Source organism: Macaca fascicularis, chromosome 6 (genome assembly GCF_037993035.2).
Source record: "Macaca fascicularis isolate 582-1 chromosome 6, T2T-MFA8v1.1".
NCBI classification, from domain to species: domain Eukaryota; kingdom Metazoa; phylum Chordata; class Mammalia; order Primates; family Cercopithecidae; genus Macaca; species Macaca fascicularis.
In genome coordinates this window covers 114970862-114998237 of record NC_088380.1, presented here as the reverse complement: position 1 = coordinate 114998237, position 27376 = coordinate 114970862, and the positions used below count along the sequence as shown (strand labels likewise).

The 27376-nt window shown below is 37.8% G+C and overlaps 1 long non-coding RNA gene across 1 annotated transcript in view; it reads right to left on the bottom strand.

Annotated features, from left to right (window-relative positions):
• LOC141407050 (uncharacterized) overlaps positions 1-25965 on the bottom strand; it is a 217717-nt gene extending 191752 nt beyond the window's left edge. Inside the window, exons 1-2 of the long non-coding RNA XR_012414000.1 lie at positions 25841-25965; positions 6935-7037 (exon numbers count right to left, since the gene is read on the bottom strand). This is a non-coding gene — a long non-coding RNA (uncharacterized lncRNA). The remainder of the gene's footprint in view (positions 1-6934; positions 7038-25840) is intronic.
• Between the last annotated feature and the right edge of the window lie 1411 nt (positions 25966-27376).

The following is a 27376-nucleotide window of genomic DNA, read 5'->3' as shown; positions in this document are numbered from 1 at the left end:
TTCAGATGCATACTTTTCATAATTCTTGAAACTTTTCCTATGTGCACGTATTGCTTATTAAAAATAAATCTAAAATTAAAAATATAAAATTGGAATAATTAATGTCAGTGAGACACCCAAATTGTTGATAGAATAATCTTGTGCAAATAGATCCTTTTCTTAACAAGTCATACAAATTTTCAATGAGAGAGCATTCGTTAATGTGTGGCTACACTGAAAATTGATGTTCCTATAAGCTTGGCCTTCTTCAATAATTGTGGAACAATAATCCTGTTATAAACAAAAGATTAATGGACAAGTGGATGATACCTGAAGAGTTGGAAGTGAGCATACAATCTGAGCACTACGGTTAATGTATATGCAGTAATTCTCCAGAAGACATCGAAAAAATGATAGGATCCCAAAAGTTGCTTCTAAGTAGTAACATAATAGAATAAAAATTTGATATTTTAAAAAGAATTTGAACTTTCCTACCATATAGCATTTTCCCTTGAAAGTTTCAAATCTCCACTGAGAATCTATAAGGTAACATATTATTCACAAAAAGTGGTGGGAAATAAATGAGAAAATACTAGAAATCTCTTTATATAAAGTTATAAGAATGCCAAATGCAAGTATGATCCTTTTATTTAATGTATTTTAAAGAAGAAACACAGTTTATACTAATCATTTGCCCTTATGAGTCATAAAATGTAAGTTTTTAGATGAAACAGGTATGTCATCTAAAAAAGTTTCACCTGATTCAAATTCATACCTCGCATTAACAGAAAGTAGAAAGCAGAGTACAACCTCTGTGTAGTCCCCTGGAAATCAGACCTGTTATTAGCCATCCTTGGATATCACCACTTGCTGTTCAATAAAATTGCAGCTGAGAAAGCATTTATCTGGCAATAGAAAGCTTTTTATATATTAAATGTGTCAGCTTTGTGTAGTTAGTAATATCTGCAATTAACTTTCCTTTACAAAAAGCTTTGTGGAAAGATGTGGGAGTAAAGGTAACTAAACTAGAACAGGTTGATATTCTGTGTCATTTTGTAGGCTAGTTTGGCTCCAAGAAGAGAAAGGTGCAGGGTTAACATGAAATTGAATATAGCATGATCTTTAATTTCTGAGACATTTACAAATAAGTAACTGGTTTGATATTCACCAGTTCTGCATCCATGGAAATGTGAGCTCTTCACTTTGAAACTTCACTCACAGTGATGAGGCTACATTCAGTTTTCCAACTTCCTGATGAAGCAGGTGGGTTATTTATATGTCTGACTGCCCTGAATAGTATACCCATTTATAGCAGAAATTTTCTCAACATAAAACGAATCTACTTGGCCTGAAATGAGGCTCTGTCACCCTTACCATTATTAGCATCCTGACCAAACAACCCACATACCTTTGAATCTTTTCTCTCTCTCTCTCTCTTTTTTTTTTTTTTGAGACGCAGCCTCACTCTATCACCCAGGCTGGAGTGCAGTGGCGCGATCTCGGCTCACTGCAACCTCCATCTCCCAGGTTCAAGTGATTCTCCTGCCTCAGCCTCCTGAGTAGCTGGGATTACAGGCACATACCACCATGCCTGGCTAATTTTTGTGTTTTTAGTAGAGACGGGGTTTCACCATGTTGGTCAGGCTGGTCTTGAAGTCCTGACCACGTGATCTGCCTGCCTCGGCCTCCCAAAGTGCTGGGATTACAGGTGTGAGCCACCGTGCCTGGCCTACCTTTGACTCTTTTACTGCATTCTATGAATTAGTAAGTGAGGACTCTCATGGTTTAGTCAATTAATGATATACATTTTACGTTCAGAAAGGATTATTTTGTCAGTCTGCTACTTTTTTATTGATACATGATCATTGCACGTATTTATGGGGAATATGTGATATTTTGATACATGAATATATATACATTTTAATTATTATACTTTAAGTTCCAGGATACATGTGCACAATGTGCAGGTTTGTTACATATGTTGATACATGAATATAATCTGTAATGATCAAATCAGAGTAACTGACATCTCCATCACCTTAAACATTTATCAGTTATTTGTGTTGAGAATATTCTAAATCTTCTAGCTATTTTGAAATATAAATTATTGATTACTAAAGTCACCCTACTATGCTTTTGAACACTAGAACCTTTCCGTCTAACAGTACTTTTGTATCTATTAACCAAACCCCCTCAGCCTCTAGTAACCACCATTCTACTATCTACATCCATGAGATCAACTTTCATTTTAGCTCCCAGAAAAGTTTTATTCTTTTTGCTAAAAAAAGGAAAAAATAGTGTGAACATGTGACATTTGTCTTTCTGTGCCTAATTACGAGTAACATAATGCATCCAGGCTCAGCTATGTTGTTGCAAATGACAAAATTTCATTCTTTTGTATAGCTCAATAGTAATCTATTATATACATACACCACTTGTTCTTTATGTATTCATCCACTGATATACACTTAGGTCAATTCCATATTTTGGCTAATGTGAATACTGCTATGATAATCATGAGAGCACAGATATCTCTTCAAAATATTAATTTCCTTTCTTTTGGATATATACCCACTAGTGGGGTTGCTGGATGATATGGTAGTTCTAGTTTTAGTTTTTTGAGGAACCACCATATGATTTTCCATAGTGGCTGTATTAATTTACATTCCTACCAACATTGTACAAGCATTCCCCTTTCTCCACATCCTTGCCAGAATCTGTTTTTTGTCTTTATAATAGCCACCTTAACTAGAGTGAGATATCTCACTGTGGTTTCCATTTCCCTGATGATTAATGATGTGTTGAACATTTTTTTTTTCATATGCCAGTTGCATATTTGTCTGTCCCCTTTTGTGACATGTCTATTTAGATCAATTGCCCATTTTAAAATTGGACTATTTAATTTTTCCTGCTGTTGAGTTGTCTGCCTTCTCTATATAGTCTGCTCATTAACCCCTTGTTGGAAGAGTAGTTTTCAAACATTTTCTTCCATTTGTAGATTGTCTCTTCACTGTTTTGATTGTTTCCTTTGCTCTGCAGAAGCATTTTAGCTTAATGTGATCCTGTTTTTCTGCTTTTGCTTTTGTAGCCTTTGTTTTTGAGGTTTTACCCCAAAAAATCATTTCCCAGAGCAATGTCCCAAGCGTTTCTCCTATGTTTTCTTCTAATAGTAGCTTCATAGTTCCGGGTCTTACATTTAGGCCTTCAATCCAATTTGATTTGATTTTTGTATATGGTGAGAGATAGGAATCTAGTTTTATTCTTCTACATACGCATATCCGGTTTTCCCAGCAACATTTATTGAAGAAACTGTCCTTTCCCTAGTGTATGTTCTTGGTGTCTTTGTTAAAAATGAATTGGCTGTGAACACATGGATTTATTTCTGTGCTCTCTATTTTATTCCATTGGTCTGTGTGTCTGTTTTTATGCCAGTACCATGCTGTTTTGGTTACTATATCTTTGTAGTATATTTTGAAGTCAGGTAGTCTGATGTTTCCAACTTTGTTCATTTTGGTCAAGATTGCTTTAACTATTCAGGTATTTTGTGGTTTCAAACACATTTTGAAATCGTTTTTTCTATTTTTCTGAAAAATGTCATTGGTATTTGGATAGGAATTGCACTGAATCTGTAGAGAGATTACTCTGGGTAGTATGGACATTTTAACAGTATTAATTATCCCAATCCATGAACCTGGGATATCTTTTCATTTTTGTTGTATCTTCTTTGATTTCTTTCATCAGTGTTTTATAGTTTTCAATGTGGAAATCTTTCACTTCTTTGGTTAAGTTTATTCTTAGTTATTTTATTTTTTTGTAGCTATTATAAATGGGATTGCTTTCTTGAATTCCTTTTCAGATCATTCACTGTTGGCAGATAGAAATACTACTGATTTTTGTATGTTGATTTTCTATTCTGCATCTTTATTGAAATCGAGTATCAGTTTCTAAGCGTTTATTGGTAGAGACTTTAGGTTCTTCTAAATATAAAATCATGTCATCTGCAAATAAGGATAATTTGACTTTTTCCTTTCCAATTTGGATTCTGTTTCTTTCTCTGGCTAAGATTTTCAAAACTATGTTCAATAAAAGTGGTAAAAGTATGCATCTTTGTCTTGTTCCATATCTTAGGGGAAAGGCTTTCATATTTTTCCCATCGGTATCATGTTAGCTGTGGATTTGTCATATATGGCCTTTATTATCTTGAGCCATGTTTTTTCTATAGTCAGTTTGTTGACAGTTTTTATCATGAAGGGATATTGACTTTTTCAAATGCTTTTTTTGTTTCTATTGAGATGATCATATGATTTTGTCCTTTATTCTGTTGATGCTGTCGCTCCCTATGCTTTGGGGGCAGCCTCCTTGGTGTGCTCAACCACCCATTTCTCAGGGTATAGGATGTAGCATGGGCTCAGAAGCCAAGGACACAGCTGTACTACTGGGTCCAGACAGCGCCATGATGCTGCAACCCTCTGGGTGGATGTGAGGGAATCTTGGTGGGGTCCCAAGGATGTGGAGTATAGGGACTATTGGGCCCTAGGGCAGGATGAAGTCTCGTGTTGGCTGTTCTTTCAAAATGGCACCATCTTGCAACAGCTTAGGGACCAGAGGTGGTACTCCTCACACATACTCTCTCTGGAGCAATGTGCAGTCACATGGACTCCAGGCAGCTCTCTATACTAGGCTCAGGGCTTGGGAGGAATGAGGGGTTTCATAAAACATTTTATTCATCTCTAGTAATTGTTAACTATGTTGTGAGATTTTTTTTATAAGACTTGAAATTTAGGTCAAGAAAACCCAAGGGATTTATATGACTCATTAACAAATGGTTAGAATAAAAACAAAATAAACTTCTTCTGAAATATAACAAAAAAATACACCATTTTTTTTTTCCATCAGAGTGGTTTCAAAACAGGAAGAAACATAGTAGAAAAGATTCCCTTTGACAAAACATAAAGATTTAGAGGGGAGAAACAGAATTATGAAAAGATCTTTTAAAGTTGAAAGTATAAAGAATCCACAATTAGAGAGCTACATTAGTCATATATCTAGACCACATGTCTGAGACAAGAAATCCTGTGAAAAAAGTGCTTGAGCTAATCTAATATCTATAGGTGAACCTGTTACCTGCTCAAGTTGCCTTTGAAGCCCTGCATAGATGTACATCAGTAGTAAAGGAATTGCTTTTTCCTACCCACTGCTATGTAATGTGACAATTTCCAGACATCTTTATACAAAGAAGGCTTGTTTGAGGAGAAACAAAGATATGTACAAAGAAGGACAGACATCTTTTCTCAAATCACTAGCCATCCTGTCTGCTGTTTTGTCATCCTTAACTGAATAGATGTCATCTATTTCCTACCAGATGTAAGACAAGATGATTAAAGGGTATTAATAATGTCCTTGTCTTCTCTGTACTGCAGAAAGAATGTATGTTTACTCAGAGCAGGTAATAGTATACTTAGAGATGCTAAGCCTATATACCCCCAAGTGGAGAACAATGAGTAATAGTATTTGATCAGTCCCTGCTCCCCCAGTGCATGGGAAAGTAGTTATAGGTAATTAGAATGGTAAGTGATCCACGTGGTCCAGACTTAGAGTCATGGAAACATTAGAACGTGAGACGGCTTAGAAAGCATGAGAACATTAACAGAGGTAGGAAAACGTGCCTTACCTCAAAGCAACAGTTTAAAAGATTGCATAAGGGCAAGAGTAAGCAAGGTATATTCAGAGAACAATGATGAGGCCAATAATTGTCTTGGATTGGTTAGAGGGGGGATGAGTATTAATTTGGAAGAGCAACCAATACAAAACACAGAATCTAGATTTATTGCTTGTTGACATTAAGCACCTCCATTGGAAGATCATGAACAAAAGAAAATAAATTATGTGTAAGTATAAAGTTTAGCTACATAGAAATTCCCTGAAAATTTAAACTTGTTACAAAAGTACTTCACTTAACCAAAGGTCATATCCTCATCTAGACATGGTTGAGAAAACCGGAAGTAAGCAAAAAGCAGCCTTGAGTATTCAGGGGGAAAAAAAAAAATCACAAAACCACACACTAAGGTCACCCAATTAACCATTAGAAAACTCTCAGACTTTCACTTAAAGCCTACTCACTCTTGTTTTAGAGAAAATCTAATTTCCCTCTTCACTGCAGATTAGAAGCAAGAAATTAAAAGGGGTAGCTTCTAGACTCAGGCATCTGACAGTTGTAATATGTGATAGCTAACAGAATGACAATAAAAAAGGAGGCAGAAAAAGCATTCAAAGCAGCCTTAAATTGAGAGATGTGGGTAATTATTTACTTGAAACTGAGATCAACTATCTCAGTAAAAAAAATCTTCATTACATTATTATAATGTCTCATTTTCACTCTCTAATAATTTTGTTCCTGTAACAGAAATTCATATTTTGCAATACTATCTAAAGGAGTATAGCTTAAAAATATGCCAAAAAGGCAACCTTTCTCTGATTTTCTGACCAATTTCAAATGTTACATCTTTTTTCTTATAATAGTTTCCCATTATAACATGTGGTTTTACTTACACTAGACATGTCTAATATTTGCTTCAAGAGAGCTGAATGAAGGCTATTGTACAACTACAATGTCTTCCTTGTAATGCTATAATCACATATTTGCAGGGAAATAAAAAATTCTAAATAAAAATGTTTAAAGGCATATGTAGTCTAAGAAAACATCTTTTTCTTTCTTTCTTTCTTTCTTTCTTTTTTTTTTTTTTTAACCAGGTAGATTTCTTGCCAACACAATTTTCTTCTCATTGATTTCATAGCATACAAACTGGTCTAAGTGAACATATAAAAATGGAAATTGCTTCAAGGCTGAATATAATCCTGATATAGCAGTCATACTTTGTTGCTTTTCTGTATTAACCATTAACCCACAAAAAACTGACAACCTTCTAAGATCTAGTATAGAATCTTGTATTTGTACCTTTGGCTGCCAGATCCATGTCCAAATGTGGCTGGAGAAACAGATGAGGATGGTGTCATGGTGTGAGAATCCTGGGTTCCTCTCTGGGGTAATGTTGTGATGTCTAAAATTAAAGAGAAATAATATAATCAACACATTTTGAGTACTTATTATGCCTAGACACTGTTCTAAGCTCGTTCCCCAAATAAATCTGTTTAATTTTCTTAAAAAGCCCTATTAGGCAGGACTATTATTATTCCTACTTTAAATATGAGGCAACCGTGGCTGAAAGGGTAAGTAACTTGGCCACAATCACAAAGCTAGAAAGCAGAGCCTAAATTCAAAATATGTCCATCACATGAGAGTAATTTGGTACCTCAACTGGTATCTCCCCATCTATTTATTAATTACAGTACCTGTCAACCACCTACTAAGATTTGCTTTAAGACTGTAGCGCTGACATCATGATGTAACATGCACTCTAATCAGCGCTCTCCACTATTCCAGTTTTATGAAAAGGATAAAGGACAGAAATGTAGAATTCCAAAATACAGCACCAGCAATCTGCATTTCACTTTCTGATCTTCAGGGATATGCCAGCAATTGATATCATGGTCTGCTCTTCAGTATTAACAGAGGTCTTCAATATGACTATTTACTATACTATATTTCAATATGACTATCTACCTATACATGGGTAGGCATGTATAGGTACATAAGGGCTCTTGAGGTTTAGTTTGTGGTCATGCCTACTCAATTATTCAAGATTCTTTTGGTTGCAAAAGATATAACCCAATCCAATTAACTTAAACTAATCTAAAATGTGAAGGGCTTATTGCTGGCCTCAAGTGAAGCTAGATCTAGGTGCTCAAACAATGTAATTTGTATGTTCTTCACTTCCCAGCTTGGCTTTCCCCCATGTTGCCTTCATTCTTAGGCTGACCTCAAGTGGCGTCAAAATGGCTACTAGCAAGCTTAGGCTTCGCCACCACAAAAAACAAAAGACAGTTTTTCTTTCCCAATGGTTCCAGCAGAAAGTCCTAAAATTATGTTAATGGCTGTAACTGGCCTGCTTAGATCACAGGCTTACTCTTTAACTAGTCTTTATAGTCAAGGCATATATTATACTCAACTGTCATGTACCAATCACTGGCTCCAGAGCGTGGTTTAGCCCTAGTAGTATCATGGGCCTTAACTGAATCAACGGAGGAGGGTCAGTCTCCAAAGGAGTTGATTTTTACCTCGATGTAGGGAAACAGATGCTGAGCAGGGATAAACCACAGATGATCATTATATCCGTTTTGGCAAGCCAAAAGAATAAGTTGCCATCTTGTCATGTGACTTTGAGGAGATTTGGAGAATCTCCATCACCATGACTTCCCTATGGTGAACTATTCTGTGATTAGTTAAGGCAAGAGTAAGCCAAAGAATACTAACAAGGTCTCACTGAATCATATCAGTGCAGATTGTATAGACACAACAAAAGCAGCAGAAAACTTAGAGGCTATAGCAATAAGAGATGATGTGGCTATTTGGGCAAAGACAAGTTTTACTGCAGAGGGTAGAGACATTGCTGCCAAAGAACTTTGCCACACAACAATCCACAGACCGAATTCACATGGATAATGCTTATTGTGAAAGTAACCGCAAGTCACGCATGCATCAGCCTTTGTAGCCTTGCAAATACTCAGAAAGCAATACTGTCATCAGTAGTATCTTTAAATGCAAAGAATGCTGTATGAAGATAAGATGTGAAAGAGCTCCAATAGTCTCCTACATACACGTTATTCTAATTTGATTCAATTTATCATGCTGCATAGGTTTTCATTCATTGAAAGTTGCAGTCACGCAGTTCAGACAGTTCTCTACTCACCAACACACTGTGTTAAGATACTTCATTTGTAAGTCAGTGCTTTTAAAGTTGGAGTTCATTTTTACATTGAAAATTTATTATAAATTGTAACTGGATTCTCAGGCTAACCCATGAGTATTAATCAAGTAATTTGAAGGTGCTTAGTACAATGCCTAGCACATTGTAAACTCTTAATAGATTTATATTAGTTATAATATAAGCATGAACAAAATCATCAGAATAATTTTTTAAAATAAAAAATACAAATTAAGGTAATAGCACTTAGAAAGATGACAGATAGGAATGAAAAATTAAGTCCTCAATTCCACTTTAAAGAAGGTACTTAATATATTTCAGCTTAAAGATTGTTTATTGTTACTGAATAATTTACAAAATTATTCCACTATCTTTTAGAATATAATATTACTTAAATTATTATGTTTTAATTTTGAGATTCTATGTAGTTATAAAACTGAAATATTGGGAGTATAACTAGATCCATACAGATGGGAATAGTATTTAACAAATTGCTTTTTATTTACAAGAAATTTTCAGAACTTCTTTTTCCACATACTTATATCTGGATGCAATTCCACTTACAAATTGAGGACACAGTACATTGCTATTACCATAAAAAGATCTGTAATGGGGAGACAGCCATAATTGAATTTACATCTTAATTATTTACACTCTTCTCTTTGCAGCCTGAATATTCTATGCTTCAGAATTGTTTTGCCGACAAAATATCATCCAGGATTAGTAATGCAAACACTCTTTCGACACAGGTGACAAGTTCTTTTTGGTAACTTACATAACTTCTCAGTAAAATAAACTTTATTTAAGAATTAGTTCCACAGATCTATTATAGAATAATTTGATGCTAATTTCAATGTGTTTTCAATTACATAAATGCTAAAGATATGTAATCTCTATCATTTATCTGACGACTTTTGTTTTAGTGACAAATTTGGGGAGACTTTTAAAAATTAAGTGTCTGCTTAAGAAATAAAAGTATAGGCTCATGGGTATCTAAGAAATTTAATGAGCTAGCATCAATAAGACCACTTAATTAGGATTGGGCTACTACTTTCCAAGTATCTGCCATACAGCTTGTCAAAAGAGATGGTATAGACACATCAGGACTGAACTTTGCTTATTCTTTCATTCATTCAACAACTTACTGAGTACCTACTATGTATCAGGTTTTTTTTTTTTTTTTTTTTTTTTAGTCCTGGGGAGATAAGAATAAACAATATGAATCCCAGTCCTCCATGGAATTTATATACTTTGTGACAAAGACACCCAATAAATTATTAGATACTTCTGTTCTTCTGAGGGAGAAAAAAACAGGGTGAGGATAAGGTTGGGAGAGGGGGCAGTGATCAGGGAAGGCCTCTCCAAAGAAGGGACACCTGAGAAGAGACTTTATTGAGGACACAAACTATGCAAAAATCAGAGAGACAATAGAGAAGTGCAAAGGTCCCAGGTGGGACATGCTCATTATGTTCAAAAAGCATCAAGACCATAATAGCTAGAACCAAGTGAGCAGACAAGACGGAGAATGGTAGAAGATGAGGTCAGGGAAGTGGAGAGGGCCAGATCCTGTAGGGTCTTGAAGACTGTTTTAAGGAGGCTGGGTTTACTTTGGTTGTGACGAAAGGCACAGGCTGGGAATAGGAGAGTGACATGATATGCACTTTGGATGAGAGGCTCTACAGAGGCAAGAAGTAGGACATTTCAGCAATTTAGGCAAGGGCTAATGTTATTTCAATTTTTTTCATTTTTTATTTTTTATTTTTGAGATGGAGTCTCGCTCTGCCGCCCAGGCTGGAGTGCAGAGGCGTGATCTCAGCTCACTGCAACCTCCTTCTCCTGGGTTCAAGCAATTTTCCTGCCTCAGCCTCCCAAGTAGCTGGGACTACAGGCGCATGCCACCACGCCTGGCTACTTTTTGTATTTTCAGTAGAGACGAGGTTTCACCATGTTGGTCAGGCTGGTCTCAAACTCCTGACCTTGTGATCTGCCCACCTCGGCCCCCAAAGTTCTGGGATTATAGGTGTGAGCCACCGCGCTCGGCCATGTTATTGCTATTTTGTAATATGGACTCTTTACTACCTAATTTTCAAGATGAAAAACAAAAATTGTTTTTGTGCAAATGGTATGTCAGGAACACAAAAATCAACTGTTTAATTTTTGTAGGGTGGTACAAAGGCAGCTGGAATAAAGTGCCTGTTTTTATATTGACTGTAAGAAAAGTGCTTACCTCAACTGCCAATTTGCAGAGGATCTCTGTGGATGGTAAATCAGAGGAGAGTGTGAAAGGTAAGAATATCTTGAAACACATCTACCACCTTGTCTCCCGTCCCCTCCCGCTGTTGACAGCCTGACTCAGGTGCTGTTATGAATCAAAAAGCAGGAGAGGCACTGCAAGCACTGAACATTTTCCAAAGTAAAATGCTGCCATCTGGAGGCTTCTAGAGTACAAAAATGAGGCACACACACACAAAAAAAACTAATCCCACAAACACTCTGTTTCTGTTTGATGTTTCTATATGCAAGGGATTTTATTTGGAAAAAAAATTTAAAAGGTCATTAATTCAAAAGAAACAAGAATGAAATTTTCCAGTCTCATTCCCTTGCTTTGCCTGGCCCAATCTATTAAGTGGAACCTGTTTATGTTGGTTTTGAAACCTATTTAGTAGGCTGTAAATTTACTCTAGGTTGAAAGTTTGTATTCATTTCTTTCCCCTCTATAGCAACTAAGACTAGGCCTGGTCCCTCTGCAAATGGTCTATCTTCTCCATCTCTTCCATGATTACTGATCTATTCAGGTTTTCTATTTATTCCATTTTGATAATTTATATTTTTCTAGGAAAGCATTCATTTCTTCCAGATTTTTAAATATATTGTCATAGAGTCGCAAATAATATTCTTCTATAAAATTTTTATTCTCTTATCTACTAAAATTTTTATTCTCTTATCTACCCACAGTTCCATATAATTTTTTATCTTTAACATTATATCCTTTTACTTTCCTCTTTTATTGTCAGATTATGAGCATGAGAATGACATATTTGGACTATGTCCAGAGAGACAACACTGATGATAATGAATATAATGGGCTGAAAGAGAACACTAGGAACACTGTTTAGAAGGCAACTATAACATCTCAAATTAGTGATGACTGACATTTGAACCATGGAGAAGATTTTGTAAAATAAAACTAGTAGGAATTTGTGACTACTGATGTGTTTATAAGATAAATAAAAAAGGTTAACATGATGCTACAGTTTCCTACCCAGGACGATGGGGATAATCATAACCAAAGGGGAGAGAAAAATAATTTTTTGAGGGGACATTTGACTTTGAGGTGTTGGAATGATAGCCATATGTAAATGTCCCATCAGTCTGGAGCTAGAAATACAAGTCAAAGCTAAAAGTGGCAGATAAAGTTGTGAGATTGGCTGGAAAAAAAATGTAGAGAGAAAAAAAAATTGTATTAAGATGTCAGTAACTGAAATTTTTTTGTAAAGTCTTACATTTTGGGGCAGCTGAAGAAAATCTGGGTATATATTAGAGAAGCCAAAGGAGAAGAGAATTTTAAGAAGGAGAAGGTTTAGCAAAATCATAGCACAAAACAAGTAATACATTAAAATGATGATGAATTTATACAACAGAAAGAATAATTTTATATGAAACAAAGTAACCTAAATTGGAAAAATATTTCCAGTACATCTGACAGTCATAGAACTAATTTCCTCAATATAAGAGCATTTAAAAGTCAATAAAACCATAAAGGAAAATTTGATAAACTTCATTTTATCAAAAATTAAAACTTTTGCTCTGTGAAAGCCCTGTTAAGGAGATGAAAGAACAATATTCTGACTAGAGAAAACAGTTGCAAACCACATACCCAGCAAGGATTTTTATCTAGAATATAAAGAACTCTCAAATCCCAAAAGCAAAATAAGCAAATGATGCCATTAGTAAATGGGCAAAAGATATGAAGAGACATTTTACCAAGAATGAAATAGGAATGGAAAATGAGTACATGAAAACAAGTTCAATAACATTAGCTGTTAGGAAAATGCAAATTAAAACCACAATGATATATCATTAAACATCTATGAGAATGGCTAAAATAAAAAATGGTGATAATACCAAATACTAAGTAAGATGAGGAGAAACTTTATCACTCATACAATACTGGTAGAATGTAAAATGGTACAACCACTCTGGAAAATAACTTAGCAGTTTATCTTAAAAGTAAACATGAATTTGCCAAATGACCCAGCTGTCACACTCTTGGGCGTTCATCTGACATGAAAATTTATGTTCACACAAAAACCTGTTCATGAATGTTCATAGCAGTTTTATTTGCAGCTGCTAAGATTGAAAACAACCAATGACCTTCAATGGGTGAATAGTTAAACTCTGTTACATTCATACAATGGAATACTACTCAGCAATAAAAAGAATAAACGTATATAATAAACAATCTGGATAGATCTCCAGGCTATTATGCTTAGTGAAAATGCCAACCTCAAATGGTTAAATACTGTATGGTTAAATTTATATACCATTCTCCAAATAAAACTATAGAGATAGAGAAAAGATCAGTGGATGCGAGGGGACAGGGATGGGGTGGATGCTAATATAAAGTAGCACAAGTCTCCAATGTTCATTATCTCACTCTTTATGCCTTAGCATAATCATAGCTTAGCTCCCACTTATAAGAAATACAGTATTTGGTTTTCTATTCCTGAGTTATTTCACTTAGAATAATGGCCTCTAGCTCCATCCAAATTGCTGCAAAGGACACTATTTCATTCTTTTTCATGGTTAAGTAGCATTCCATGGTTTACATAGACCACATTTTCTTTATCCACTCATCAGTTGATGGGCACTTAGACTGTCCCATATTATTACAATTATGAATTGTGCTGTGACAAACATACATGGGCATGTGTCTTTTTAATACAGCGACTTCTTTTTCTGTGGGTAGACACCCAACAGTGGAGTTGATGGATTAAATGGTAGATCTACTTTTAGTTCTTTGAGAAATCTCCATACTGTTTACCATAGAGATTGTACTAATTTACATTCCCATCAGCAGTGTATAAGTATTCCTTTTTCACCACATCCATGCCAATATTGTTGTTTTTTGATAATGGTCATTCTGACTGGGGTAAGGTGGCATCTCACTGTGGCTTTAATTGGCATTTCCTTGGTGATATGTGATGTTGAGTATTTTCTTTCATATGTTTATTGGCCGGCCGGGCGCGGTGGCTCAAGCCTGTAATCCCAGCACTTTGGGAGGCCGAGGCGGGCGGATCACAAGGTCAGGAGATCGAGACCATTCTGGCTAAAACGGTGAAACCCCGTCTCTACTAAAAAAATACAAAAAACTAGCCGGGCGTGGTGGTGGGCGCCTGTAGTCCCAGCTACTTGGGAGGCTGAGGCAGGAGAATGGCGTGAACCCGGGGGGCGGAGCTTGCAGTGAGCCGAGATCGCACCACTGCACTCCAGCCTGGGGCACAGAGCAAGACTCCGTCTCAAAAACAAAACAAAACAAAACAAAACAAAACAAAACAAAAAACAAAAACATATGTTTATTGGCCATTTGGATGTCTTCTTTTGAGAAATGTCTATTCATGCCATTTGCTCATTTTTTGATGGGATCATTTGTGTTTTTCCTTGCTGATTTGAGTTCCTTATAGATTCTGGATGTTAGTCCTCTGTTGAAAGCATACTTTTCAAATATTTTGTCTCATTCTGTGGGGTGTGTGTTTACTCTGATGATTATTTCTTTTGTTGTGCAGAAGCTTTTTCATTTAATTAGGTCCCACTTATTTATTTTTATTTTTATTGCATTTGCTTTTGGGATATTAGTCATAATTTCTTTGCCTAGGCCAATATCCAGAAGAGTTTTTCCTAGGTTTTCTTCTAGAATTTTTATGGTTCCAGGTCTTAAGATTTAAATCTTAATGCATTTTGAATTAATTTTTGGTATGGTGAGAGATAGTGATCCAGTTTCATTCTTCTATATGTGGCTATCCAGTTTTCCCAGCACCACTTACTGAATAGGGTGTCTGTTCCCCAACTTATGTTTCCGTATGTTTTGTCAAAGATCAATTGGTTGTAAGTATTTGGCTTTCTTTGTAGGTTCTCTATTCTGTTCTGATCTATGTACCTACTTTTTTATTTTTATTTTTATTTATTTATTTATTTATTTATTTATTTATTTATTTATTCATTTTTTGAGACGGAGTCTCGCTCTGTCACCAGGCTGGAGTGCTATGGTGTGATCTTGGCTTACTGCAACCTCCAACTCCCTGGTTTAGGGGATTCTCTTGCCTCAGCCTCCTGAGTAGCTGGGATTACAGAGCTGGGATTATAGGCATGTGCCACCATTCCCGGCTAATTTTTGTATTTTAGTAGAGACGGAGTTTCACTATGTTGGCCAGGATGGTTTCAATCTCCTGAAGTCATGATCAGCCTCCCTCGGCCTCCCAAAGTGCTGGGATTACAGGCGTAAGCCACTGCACCTGGCCCTATGTAACTACTTTTATACCAGTATCCTGCTATTTTTGTTACTATAGCCTTACAGTATGAAGTCAGGAAATGTGATATCTCCAGATTTGTTCTTTTTGCTTAAGATGACTTTGGATATTCAGGCTGTTTTGTGTTTCTATATGAATTTTAGGATTTTTTTCTAATTTTTTGAAAAATTATGTTGGTGTTTTGATAAGAATTGCATTGAACCTGTAGATTGCCTTGGACGGTATGATCATTTTCATGATATTGATTCTTCCAACCCATGAGCACAGGATGTATTTCCATTTGTTTGCATCATCTATGATTTCTTTTAGTAGCGTTTTGTCCTTCTCCTTGTAGAGATCTTTCATCTCCTTGGTTAAGCATATTCCTAGGTATTTTGTTTTTTTATTGCTGTTGTAAAAGGGATTGAGTTCTTTATTTGATTCTCAGCTTGGTTGTTGGTGGTGTATAGCAGTACTACTAATTTGTGTGCATTGATTTTGTAACTTAAGACTTTAATGAATTCATTTATCAAACATAGCAGCCTTTTGGAGGAGACTTTAGGGTTTTCTAGGTATACGATCATAACATTGGCAAACAGAGATGGTTTGACTTCTTGTTTTCCAATTTGGATGCCCTTTATTTATTTCTCTTGCCTAATTGCTCTGGCTAGGACTTCCAGCACTATGTTGAATACAAGTGGTGAAAGTGGGCATCATTGTGTCATTTTAGTTCTCAGGGGGGATGCTTTAAGCTTTTCCCTATTCAGTATGATGTTGGCTGTGAGTTTGTCAGAGATGGCTTTCATTATTTTGAGGTATATTCCTTCTATACCTAGTTTGTTGAGGATTTTTATCATAAAGCAATACCGAATTTCATTGAATGTTTTTTCTCCATCTGTTGAGATGATCATGTGGGATTTGTTTTTAATTCTGTTTATGCGATGAATTACATTTATTGACTTGCATACGTTTGAACGATCCCTGCATCCCTGGGATGAAACCCACTTGATCATGGTGAATTACTATTATTATAATTGTTGTTAGTTTTTGAGAAAGCATCTTGCTCTGTCACCTAGGCTGGAGTACAGTGGCACAATCATGGGTCACTGCAATCTTGACCTCTTGGGCTCAAACAATCTTCCCACCTCAGACTCCTGAGTACTGGGACTATAGGTGCACACCGCCACATGCATCTAATTTTTATATTTTTTTGTAGAGATGGGGTTTCACCATGTTGCTCAGGCTAGTTTTGACCTCCTGAGCTCAAGCAATCCTCCTGCCTTGGCCTCCCAAAGTGCTGAGATTACAGGTGTGAGCCACTGCATGTGGCTTGAATTATCTTTTTGATGTGCTGTTTGATTTGGCTTGCTAGTATTTTGTTGAGGATTTTTGCATCTATGTTCATCAGGGATATTGGTCTGTAGTTTTCCTTTTCTTTGTTATGTCCTTTTCTGGCTTTGGTATCTGGGTGACACTGGCTTGATAGAATGTGTTAGGGAGGATTCCCTCTTTCTCAATCTTTTGGAATAGTTTCAGTAGGATTGGTACCAATTCCTCTTTGGTAGAATTCGCTGTGAATCTATCTAGCACTGGGCTTCTTTTGTTGTTGGAAATTGTTTTATTACCAATTCAATCTCACTGCTTGCTATTGGTCTGTTCAGGATTTCTATTTCTTCCTGATTCAAGCTAGGAGGGTTGTATGTTTCCAGGAATTTATCCATTTCCTCTAGATTTTTTAGTTTGTGTGCATAGAAGTATTTATAGTGGCCTCAAATCTTTTGTATTTCTTTTGATCTTTTGTATTTCTGTGGTGTCATTGTAATGTCTCCATTTTCATTTCTGACAGCTTGTTTAAATCTTCTCTCTTCTTGGTTAATCTAACTAATGATCTATTGATTTTGTTTATCTTTTCAAAGAACCAACTTTTTGTTTCATTGATCTTTTATATTGTTTTTATGTTTAATTTCATTTAGTTTTGCTCTGTTCTTTGTTCTTTATTTGTTTCTACTAGCTTTGGGTTTGGTTTGTTCTTGTTTCTCTAGTTCCTTGAAGTGTGTGTTAGGTTGTCAATTTGTGACTTTGCAGACTATTCTATCTAGGCATTTAGCACTATAAATTTTCCTCTTATATTGCTTTTGCTGTTTCCCACAGGTTTTGATAACTTATGTCACTATTATTCGTTTCAAAGAATTTATAAATTTTCATCTTGATTTCATTGTTAACCTCAACATCATTCCGGAGCAGATTAATTTCCATGTATTTGTATTGTTTTGAGGGTTCCTTTTGGAGTTGGTTTCTAGTTTTATTCCACTGTGGTCTGAGAATATACTTGATATAATTTGAATTTTTAAAATATTTATTGACTTTATTTTGAGGCCTATGATATGGTCTATCTTGCAAACTGTTTCATGTACTAATGAGAATGTATATTTTGCAGTTCTTGGGTAGAATGTTCTGTAAATATCATTAGGTCCATTTGTTCTAGAGTGCAGTTTAAGTGCAATGTGTCTTTGTTGACGTTCTGCCTTGATGATCCCTGTCTAGTGCTGTAAGTGGAGTGTTGAAGTCCCCCGCTATTATTGTGTTGTTGTCTATCTCTTTTCTTAGGTCTAGTAGTAATTGTTTTATGAATCTGGGAATGCCAGATTTAAATGCATACATATTTAGGACTGTAATATCTTCTTGTTGGATTTTTACTTTTATCATTACATAGTGACTTTGTCTTTTTTTACTGTTGTTGCCTTAAACTCTGTTTTATCTGGTATAAGAATAGTATATTCCTTCTCACTTTTGGTTTCCATTTGCATAAAATATCTTTTTTTTAACCCCTTTACCTTGAGTCAGTAAGAATTCTTATATGTTAAATGAGTCTCTTGAAGATGGCAGATATTTGGTTTGTGACTTTTTAATCTGTTCTGCCAATTTGTATCTTTCGAGTGGAGCATTTAGACCACCTACATTCAATGTTTAATATTGAGATATGAGGTACTGTTCCAGTCATCATATTGTTACCTAGATACTTTGTTTTTTCATTATTACTCTTTTATAGGCCCTGTGAGTCTTTATGCTTTCAAGAGGTTCTATTATGGTGCACATCCAGCTTTTGTTTCAAGATTTAGAACTTATTTCAGCATTTTTTTGTAGGGATAATCTGGTAGTGACAAATTCTCTCAGAATTTTCTTGTCTGAAAAAGACTTTGTTTCTTCTTCATTTATGAAGCATAGTTTTGCTGGATATAAAATTCTTGGCTGACAGTTACTCCATTTAAGGAGGCTAAAGATAGGACCCCAGTGCCTTCTGGCTTGTAAGGTTTCTGCTGAGAAGTCTGCTGTTAGTCTGATAGGTTTTCCTTTACAGGTTACTTGACACTTTTGTCTAACTGCTCTTAGAATTCTTTTCTGCATGTTAAGTTTACATAGCCTGATGACTCTATATGCCTTGGTGAAGTCCTTTTTCCAGTGAATCTTTCAGGAGTTCTTTGAGCTTCTTATATTTGGGTGTCTAAATCTCAAGCAAGGCCAGGGAAGTTTTCCTCAATTATTCCCTCAAATAGGTTGCCCAAACATTTTGTTTTTTCTTCATCCCCAGGAACACCAGTGATTCTTAGGTTTGGCCATTTTATGTAATCACATATTTCTTGGAGATTTAGTTAACTTCTTTTGAGTTTTTTTTCTTTATTTTTTCTGATTGGGTGAGTTTGAAAGGCTCATCTTCAAGCTGTGAAATTGTTTCTTCTACTTGCTCAAATCTATTGTTAAAACTTTCCCACTGCATTTTGTAATTCCCTAAAATGTGTCTTTCATTTCCAGATGTTCTAATTGTTTTTTCTTTAAAATATCTAACTCTTTAGAAAAATTTTTCATTCATATCCTGATTTTTAAAAAATTTTATGTTAGTTTTCACCTTTCTCTTGTATCTCCTTCAGTAATTTAATAAGTAACCTTTTGAATTATTTATCTGGTATTTCAAAGATTTCATCTTGGTTTGGATCCATTGCTAGAAAGCTACTGTGATCTTTGTCGGGGGGGGCAGTTATAGAACCCTGTTTTGTCATATTACGAGAATTATTTTTTCTGATTCCTCCTCATTTGGGTAGAGTATTTCCTCTAATTATTTTAGAATTTCTTTTTTATTCAACTGTGTTTATTTTTAAATTTCTTTTTCTTTTTTTTCCCCTTAAGGATGTGATTTTAATGATTATAGTTTATTGTAACCTAATTCAGCTCTGGATGCTTTCAAGAGTGAAGACTCTGCATGAGTTTCCTGTTTATAGAGAGTCTTTATGATGACTTTCTCAGATATTGGTTGTAGTAACAATATGCTCAGTGTGTGAGCAGATTCGCTGTCTCCTGTGGGGTAGAATGGCAGAGATCTCTTGAAGCTTATCTTATTCCTCAGTGGTGTGCAGTTATTTATTTATTATTTTTCCCCCAGTAGTTTATTTACTGGGTTAAACAGTTCAGGATTCAGGCCAGTAGAGACGGGATCCATGGGTACAAATCAGCTGTGGCTAAAACAAGTGGGTAAATGCAGTACCCAGTAGTGGGCTGAGGTCCCAGTCTTGACAGAGATGGTGGAGGGAGCTCTCAGTGAAACACACTGAGGTCTTTTCACGGGGAGGGAGATAGCCACCTCAGCTCTCCTGTAGGCCAGCAGGAAAGCAATCTGCCTCCCAGTCACACTCCTGACCCAGTGTTCCAGCTATTTAGATCAGACAGGCACCTCTCTACATCTGTAAGAATGCTGATGTTCCATGTAGAAAGGGATTGTGACTCGATCTCTTGTGGAAACCTGAACTGAAGAGCAGTCCTTCTGTGGGGATGCAGTCACCCTTAAGTGCTCCAGAAAGTCTGTCTACAAGTGCACCCACACCAAGCTCCCATGGGAAAAGTCCCAGCTGTGTCCGCAGTGGTGGGCAAGGGTAAGAAATTTCTTCTCCAAGACCCTTCATTAGCACCAGGGCTGCCTAACTGTTGGGGTAGAGCTGCAGACTTTCCCCACTGAGCCCCGTACTGCACCTGTGCTTCTGCTGAAAGAAACTTCCCACAAGCAGAAAGTTCTGGGACTCAATTCCAGTCATCTGGATTCTTTTGTCCCATGGAGTGCTCCCTTGATGTGGTATACTCCTGCTTCTGAAGTAGGAGTCCCTGAGGCCCAATTCTGCTGTTCCTTTGGGTCTAGCCACGCAGTGGGACCACAATACTCCACACTGGTGCTGGGAAATGTCTGCAAAGGATCCAGACATGTGAACTGTCCTCAAGTCTCCTACCAGCAGGTACCAGCACCAGCTCTGATAGGGATGGCAGAGAAATGATATAGACTCTGTGAGATTCCTTGGTTATAAATAACCTTACAGTGTTGGCTCTCAAATTCCAGTTGTAGTAGTAATGAACTGGTCATGTAACAGACTTAGGAGCTTCTGGTTATCTAGCCAGGGTGATTCAGGCAATGGTGATAGCTGAGGTCACATACAAGGTTTCTCCTTCCTGGGCACTGTGGTCTTCTGCAGTTTTCCATCTGGCTCATGGTGTAGGCTGTAGCCTGCCACTTCATTCAAAGGATCTGTGGTTTCTTTCAGTTTTCCTGTTAAATTTGTGTGTTGTTTGTTGGAATAAAGTTCCCACTGTGAATCTCTATACACTATTTTGTCTTTCCAAGGGGGACAGGCATGCTAACGATGCCTCCAATCCACCACCTTGAGGGGAAAAAAAGGGAAGTCTTTACCACCAAGTTGAGTAGACTATTCTCCTTCCCTCTCCAATTTATGTTACTAGGAGGTAATCAGAATGTCCCTAGAGGAATTCTTAGATCCTCTGCAGGTGAAAGCTGACTCTTCTCTCCACTGATGGAAGGAAGAATAAAGGAAATGCCTGGTATAAGGAAATACCCTTTTCCTCTGGCTTCAGCTGTTCTCCCCTAACCAGAGTGGCCCAGAGTGGCAGCCTAAAGAAGCTCCAGTCCACTGGGCTGAGCTCAGCAGAAATGGAGAGAAAAACTACTAGCAGTCATGGCCCCCGCATGCTCCCTCATCCATCCCAGCCTCCCAGGAATTGAAAAAGGTGGGTGTGAGTTTCTTTTTTGCTGTGCATGAAGGGAAAGAGACAGATCTGGAGAAGGGGCCACAAGTCTCAGATTACAGTGAAGACTATCACAGAGACAAGGAATTCTGGCAGATCTAGGGGAGGCAGGGTCCCCAGGGATATCCCAAGGCCCTTTGGTGCCTGATTTCAAAGCAGGAAGGCCCATAATGCTCTGTACTTCTCCTTCCCCTGCAGCAGGTACAGTCCAGCATCTAGAACCAATAATGCTGCCTCAGCCAAGTATATTTGAACTCTGCAGGGATGGGAGGGTGAGTGTAACTCTGGAAGAGAAAGGAGGATCCCCAGGAACTCTGGGATCCTGATGGGAGGAAAAAAGAGCTTCATGGGAAAGGGATTTTCCCCTGAGCTCTTTACATACCTTGCTCCTTTCTCTCAGGCCACAGCTTATAGGTCACCTCCTCACTGAGGCCCTCTATACTCCCTGATGAGACCACCCCCTCCAATTCTTCCAGAATCGTGGCTATTGCCTTCTTTGGGTTCTGATCCCAAATTATCTTGTATATTTATTTCCTTTACTTATTTATTGTCTCTCTCTCTGAGGTGACACATATGTTCCATGAGAACAGGGACCTTATCTGCCTTTTTCCCTGCTGTCTTAGCTTGGTTTACCCCAAAACAGATGCAGATTTGGTTTTCTGAGAGGTAAGTCCAGAAGTGAGACAGGAAGGAAGGAAAGCAAAGACAGTGTTGATGAGCAGGTTACTACTGGGGGCGAACTAGGCCTCAATCCTTCTGGAGATCCTCTCAGAAACTATGGGAGATGCTTCAGAATTGTTCTACTGAGGGATAAGGAAGCTGGGGTATATCCAACATCTCCTTCTCATTGGTTGAGGATCAACCTCAGTCAGTTCTGAAAGGTTGAGGATCCTTCCAGAAGTGTTAATGCACACTCAGGCCAAGAGAACACCTTCAGCAAAGACACTTATTCTCAAGTGTCCATTGGCATGAACAGGGACCATGTACAGGAAATCTCCGGAGAAGGCTGAATGGATAGGGGTCAGGCAAGAACAAGTTATTCCTGTCATAACCTCAGTACCAAGATCAAGCTCTGGAATATGGTACACACTCCATAAACAAGAGTCAAACAAAAAGGAAGATTGAGAAATGAATGAATAAAAGAAGAGCTGAATGGGATTCTAGTAATTCTATTACCTGAGAGTATTGGTTTTGCTTTCTTGGTGTTGGCCTTAATTTTGACCCAGGTTTTTGACTTTTACATCCTCCCTGTATGTATACTGGGAAAGGTCCATCCTATTTTTCCTGGCAAATACTCCTCTTCCTCTTCACCTCTGCGACTGCTGCTTCATATTCCTCCTTCATCAGTGAAAGGTGTTTCCTTGTGCTCACCCACCTCAGAAAAAAATCACTTTCAGATTGACTTCATTCCTACTCATTTTTCAGTGAGAAAACATTGCCAGATTTCTTGGAAATAAATATCGCATCACTTACTGATCCAGTTTTTTTCTAGTATGTAAGCTATTGCCTATAAATTAGCTGGCCTACTTTTTACAAGTTGCATTAATTCTTTCAGGGCAATTGAGTGCCCTTTAGTGCACAAACAGCAATAGAAGTTAAATTTACAACATGGCAGACTGGAACCATTACTCTAGATCAATGCATTCTAGGGACCACTTTTTTCTTTTCTCCTTTTTATATAGTTTTCATCTGAGTTATGAATAGGACATCTTGTCCTAAGCAAAGAAGTATTATAACTTTGGGACATTTAAATTCTTGATTAATAACACTAAAAATCTTTTAACCTTAAATGAATATTGCTGATGTGCACATTCTTTTTGCTTGTCACCCAGAGCTTTTGGTTCACATAAGCTTGGCTTAATTTTATTACATAGCAAATAGTGAGAATGAACTTTAGCTATGAAAAAAAGTAATAACCCAAGTATTGAAGGTGAGGCCTGGTGGGAGGTGATTAGATCATGGGGGTGTTTTCTAATGGTTTAACACCATCCCCTCATGAGATCTGATTGTCTGGAAGTGTGTAGTACCTCCTCCTTTGCCCTCTCTTCTTCCTGCTCTGGCCATGTGATGACATGCCTTGTTTCCCCTTTGCCTTCCACCCTCATAGTAAGTTTCCTGAGGCTTCCTCAGCCACGGAGAACTCTGAGTCAATTAAACCCATCTTCTTCACAAATTACCCAGTCTCAGGTAGTTCTTTATACCAATGTGAGAACAGACTAATACAACTATTAAATAAACTTCTTTCTATTTAAGGGTCCTATGATGTCTAATTTTATGTGTCAAATGGCTGGGCCATGGTACCCCAGTTTTTGGTCAAATGGCAGTACAGATGTTGCTGGGAAGGTATTTTTTAGATGTGATTAACATTTAAAACTATAGATTTTGAGTAAAGCAGATTAGCGTTCAAAACGTGGTTTGGTCTTATTGAATCAAAGGCCTTAAGAGAAAGCTAAGGTTTCCTAAAAAAGAAAGAATTCTGCCACCACATAGTCTGTGGATTTGAGACTGCAACATCACCTCTTCCCTGGGTCTCAAGCCCACTTGACTGCCCCTAAGATTTCAGACTTGTCAACCTCCAAACTGGTGTGAGCCATATCCTTAAAATAAATCTGGGTGTGTGTGTGTGTGTGTGTGCGTGTGTGTGTGTGTGTGTGTGTGTGTGTGTGTGTATGTCTGTCTAGGTATATTTTGTTTTCTTGCATTTGGCAGATATTGTGTTTTTTCACAAACTGAGGGTTTGTGGCATCCTGCATTGAGCAAGTCTATCAGTGCTATTTTCCCAATTGGATAGATTCAGCTTTTGAAAGAAGTAGAAGTTCTGCTGCGGCTAAAAATGCTATCAAACAGCATTGCAGACTACAGAGAAATCTCTCATAAAAGGAAAAGTGGGCCAGACACGGTGTGGGCCAGACAACGTGGTAGATCATGCCTGTAATCCCAACACTTTGGGAGGCTGGAGCGGGCAGATCATGAGGTCAGGAGATTGAGACCATCCTGGCTAACACAGTGAAACCCCATGTCTACTAAAAATACAAAAAATTAGCCGGGCATGGTGGTGCGCACCTGTAGTCCCAGCTGCTCGGGAGGCTGAGGCAGGAGAATTGCTTGAACCTGGGAGGTGGAGGTTGCAGTGAGCCAAGATGGTGCCACTGCATTCCAGCCTGGGCGACAGAGTGAGACTCTGTCTCAAAAAAAAAAAACAAAAAAAAACAAAAAAGAAAGAAAGAAAGAAAGAAAAAAAAGAAAGAAAGAAAAAAAAAGGAAAAGGAATCAACACAGCAAACTTCACTGTGGTCTTATTTTAAGAAATTACCAGCTGGGCACAGTGGCTCATGCCTATAATTAAAGTACTCTGAGAGGCCGTGGTGGGCCGATCACGAGGTCAGGAGTTCGGGAACAGCCTGGCCAAATAGTGAAACCCTGTCTCTACTAAAAATACAAAAAATTAGCTAGGCGTGGTGGTGGATGCCTGTAATCCCAGCTACTTGGGAGGCTGAGGCAGGAGAACCGCTTGAACCCTGGAGGCAGAGGTTGCAGCGAGCCGAGATTGCACCATTGCACTCCAGCCTGGGTGAGAGTGTGAGACTCCGACTCAAAAAAAAAAAAAAAAAAAAAGAAAGAAAGAAAAGAAATTACCACAGCTACACCAACCTTTAGCAACTACCGCCTTGATTAGTCAGCAGCCATCAATACTGAGGCAAGACCCTCTACCAGCAAAAAGATTACAACTTGCTGAAGGCTCAGATGATTTTTAGCATTTTTAGCAACAAAGTATTTTTAATTAAAGTATATACATTGTGTTTTTAAACATAATGCTACTGCACATTTAATAGACCAGTATAACATAAATATAACTTTTATATGCACTGGGGAACCAAACAAATTTGTGTGACTTGCTGTATTGCAGTGATTTGGAAAAGAACCCGCAACATCTCTGAAGTATGCCTGTGAGTGTATACACACACACACACACACACACACACAAAGTTGAGCATCACTAATCCAAAATCTGAAAAGCTCCAAAGCCCAAAACTCTTTGATTGCCGACATGATGCCACCTGTGGAAAATTCCAAAAGTAGCCTAGGGATGGGTCACGGTCAAAACACAGGACCACGCCGCCATTTATCTAGCATCCCCAAGGAAAAAAGGACCCTTTCAGCCCCATTCTTCATTAAATGGAACCAGATGTCTGACTCCTTACGTATGCAAAAAATATATGTCTCACAGTCCATCAGTAAACTGAAAGAAGTGGATATTGAAGAAGTTTTGACATTGATAATCATGCTCCGGGTTGGGCTTGGTGGCTCATGTCTGTAATCCCAGCACTTTGGGAGGCTGAGTGGGGGTGGGGGGGTGCATCACCTGAGGTCAGGAGTTCAAGACCAGCCTGACCAATATGGTGAAACCCTGTCTCTACTAAATACAAAAAATTAGCCAGGAGTGGTGGGGCATACCTGTAATCCCAGCCACTTGGAAGGCTGAGGCAGAAGAATGATTTGAACCTGGGAGGTGGAGGTTGCAGTAGGCCGAGATTGTGCCACTGCACTCCAGCCTGGATGACAAGAGCAAAACTCCGCCTAAAAAAAAAAAAAAAAAGGAAGAAAATGAGGCTCCAGTTGTTTATTCTTTGACTGATGGTGAAATAGCAGAAATGGTTCTGAATCAAGGTGATCGTGATAACACTGATAATGAAGATGACATTTGTTAATGCTGCAGAAAAAGTGTCAATAGACAGCATGGTGAAAATATGTGATGGGCTTACTGAAGAACTACAGCAGTCTGCATTCGTAACAGAGCAAGAAATAATGTCAGTTTGTAAAATCAAAGAGACAGCCACACACAGTGGCTCACTCCTGTGATCCTAGCACTTTGGAAGGCTGAGGTGGAAAAATCACTTGAGTTCAGGAGTTTGAGACCAGCCTAGGCAACATAGTGAGATCTCATTTCCACAAAAAATTAAAAAATTATCCAGGCATGGTAGCATGCACCTGTTGTCCCCGCTACTTGGGAGGCTGATGTGGGAGGATCAATTGAGCTCGGGAGGTCGAGGCTGCAGTAAACCATGATTACACTACTGCACTCCAGCCTGGTGACAAAGCAAGACCCTGTCAAAAAAAAATCAACACCAAAAAGAAAAGAAAAGAAAAGATAGACTTCTGAGCTAACAAAAGAACAAAAGTTGTTAATGAGGCAGATGACTGGAGGAAATATTTTAAAAAGCCATCCAGCAGAATGCCTCCTCATCCCTAGAGGACCACTTCTTCATCCCTCAACTGCTTCTGATTGTTTCTTCTCATCTTAAAAAATCATTTTAAATAAAAACACAGCATTCGAGCTGGGTGCGATAGTTCTAGCCTATGGTCCCAGCTACTCAAGAGGCTGAGGCAGGAAGACAGCTTGAACCCAGGAGTTCAAACCCAGCCTGAGCAACAAAGAGTGATCCCATTTCTAAAAACAAAAACCCACAACATTGTAGGTGGAGACTAACTGAAAGCCTGCTGTTGTTTGTTGTTTGTGTTAACAGCTGATACAGGTATTCTGGTGGTGCTACCGTGCTGCTTAGTTCCCCCGATCTTATTATTTTTTCGCTTTATTAATGTTATGTCATTTATTTTGCTGTTAAGTGCTTAAGTGTGAATAAGTGTAAGAAAATGATTGCTTATCCATAGCATATTAATTCAGAGTCAAGAATGATAGTGACGCTAAACCACCACAGATTATCTACATGGATGGCTGAGATAATGACACTTTTGTTTTCTTATGGTTCAATGTACACAAACTTTTCATACACAAATGTATTAAAATATTGTATAAAATTACCTTCAGCTATGTGTATAAGGTGTATATGAAACATAAAAGGCCGGGTGCGGTGGCTCAAGCCTGTAATCCCAGCACTTTGGGAGGCCGAGGCGGGTGGATCACGAGGTCAGGAGATCGAGACTATCCTGGCTAACATGGTGAAACCCCGTCTCTACTAAAAATACAAAAAA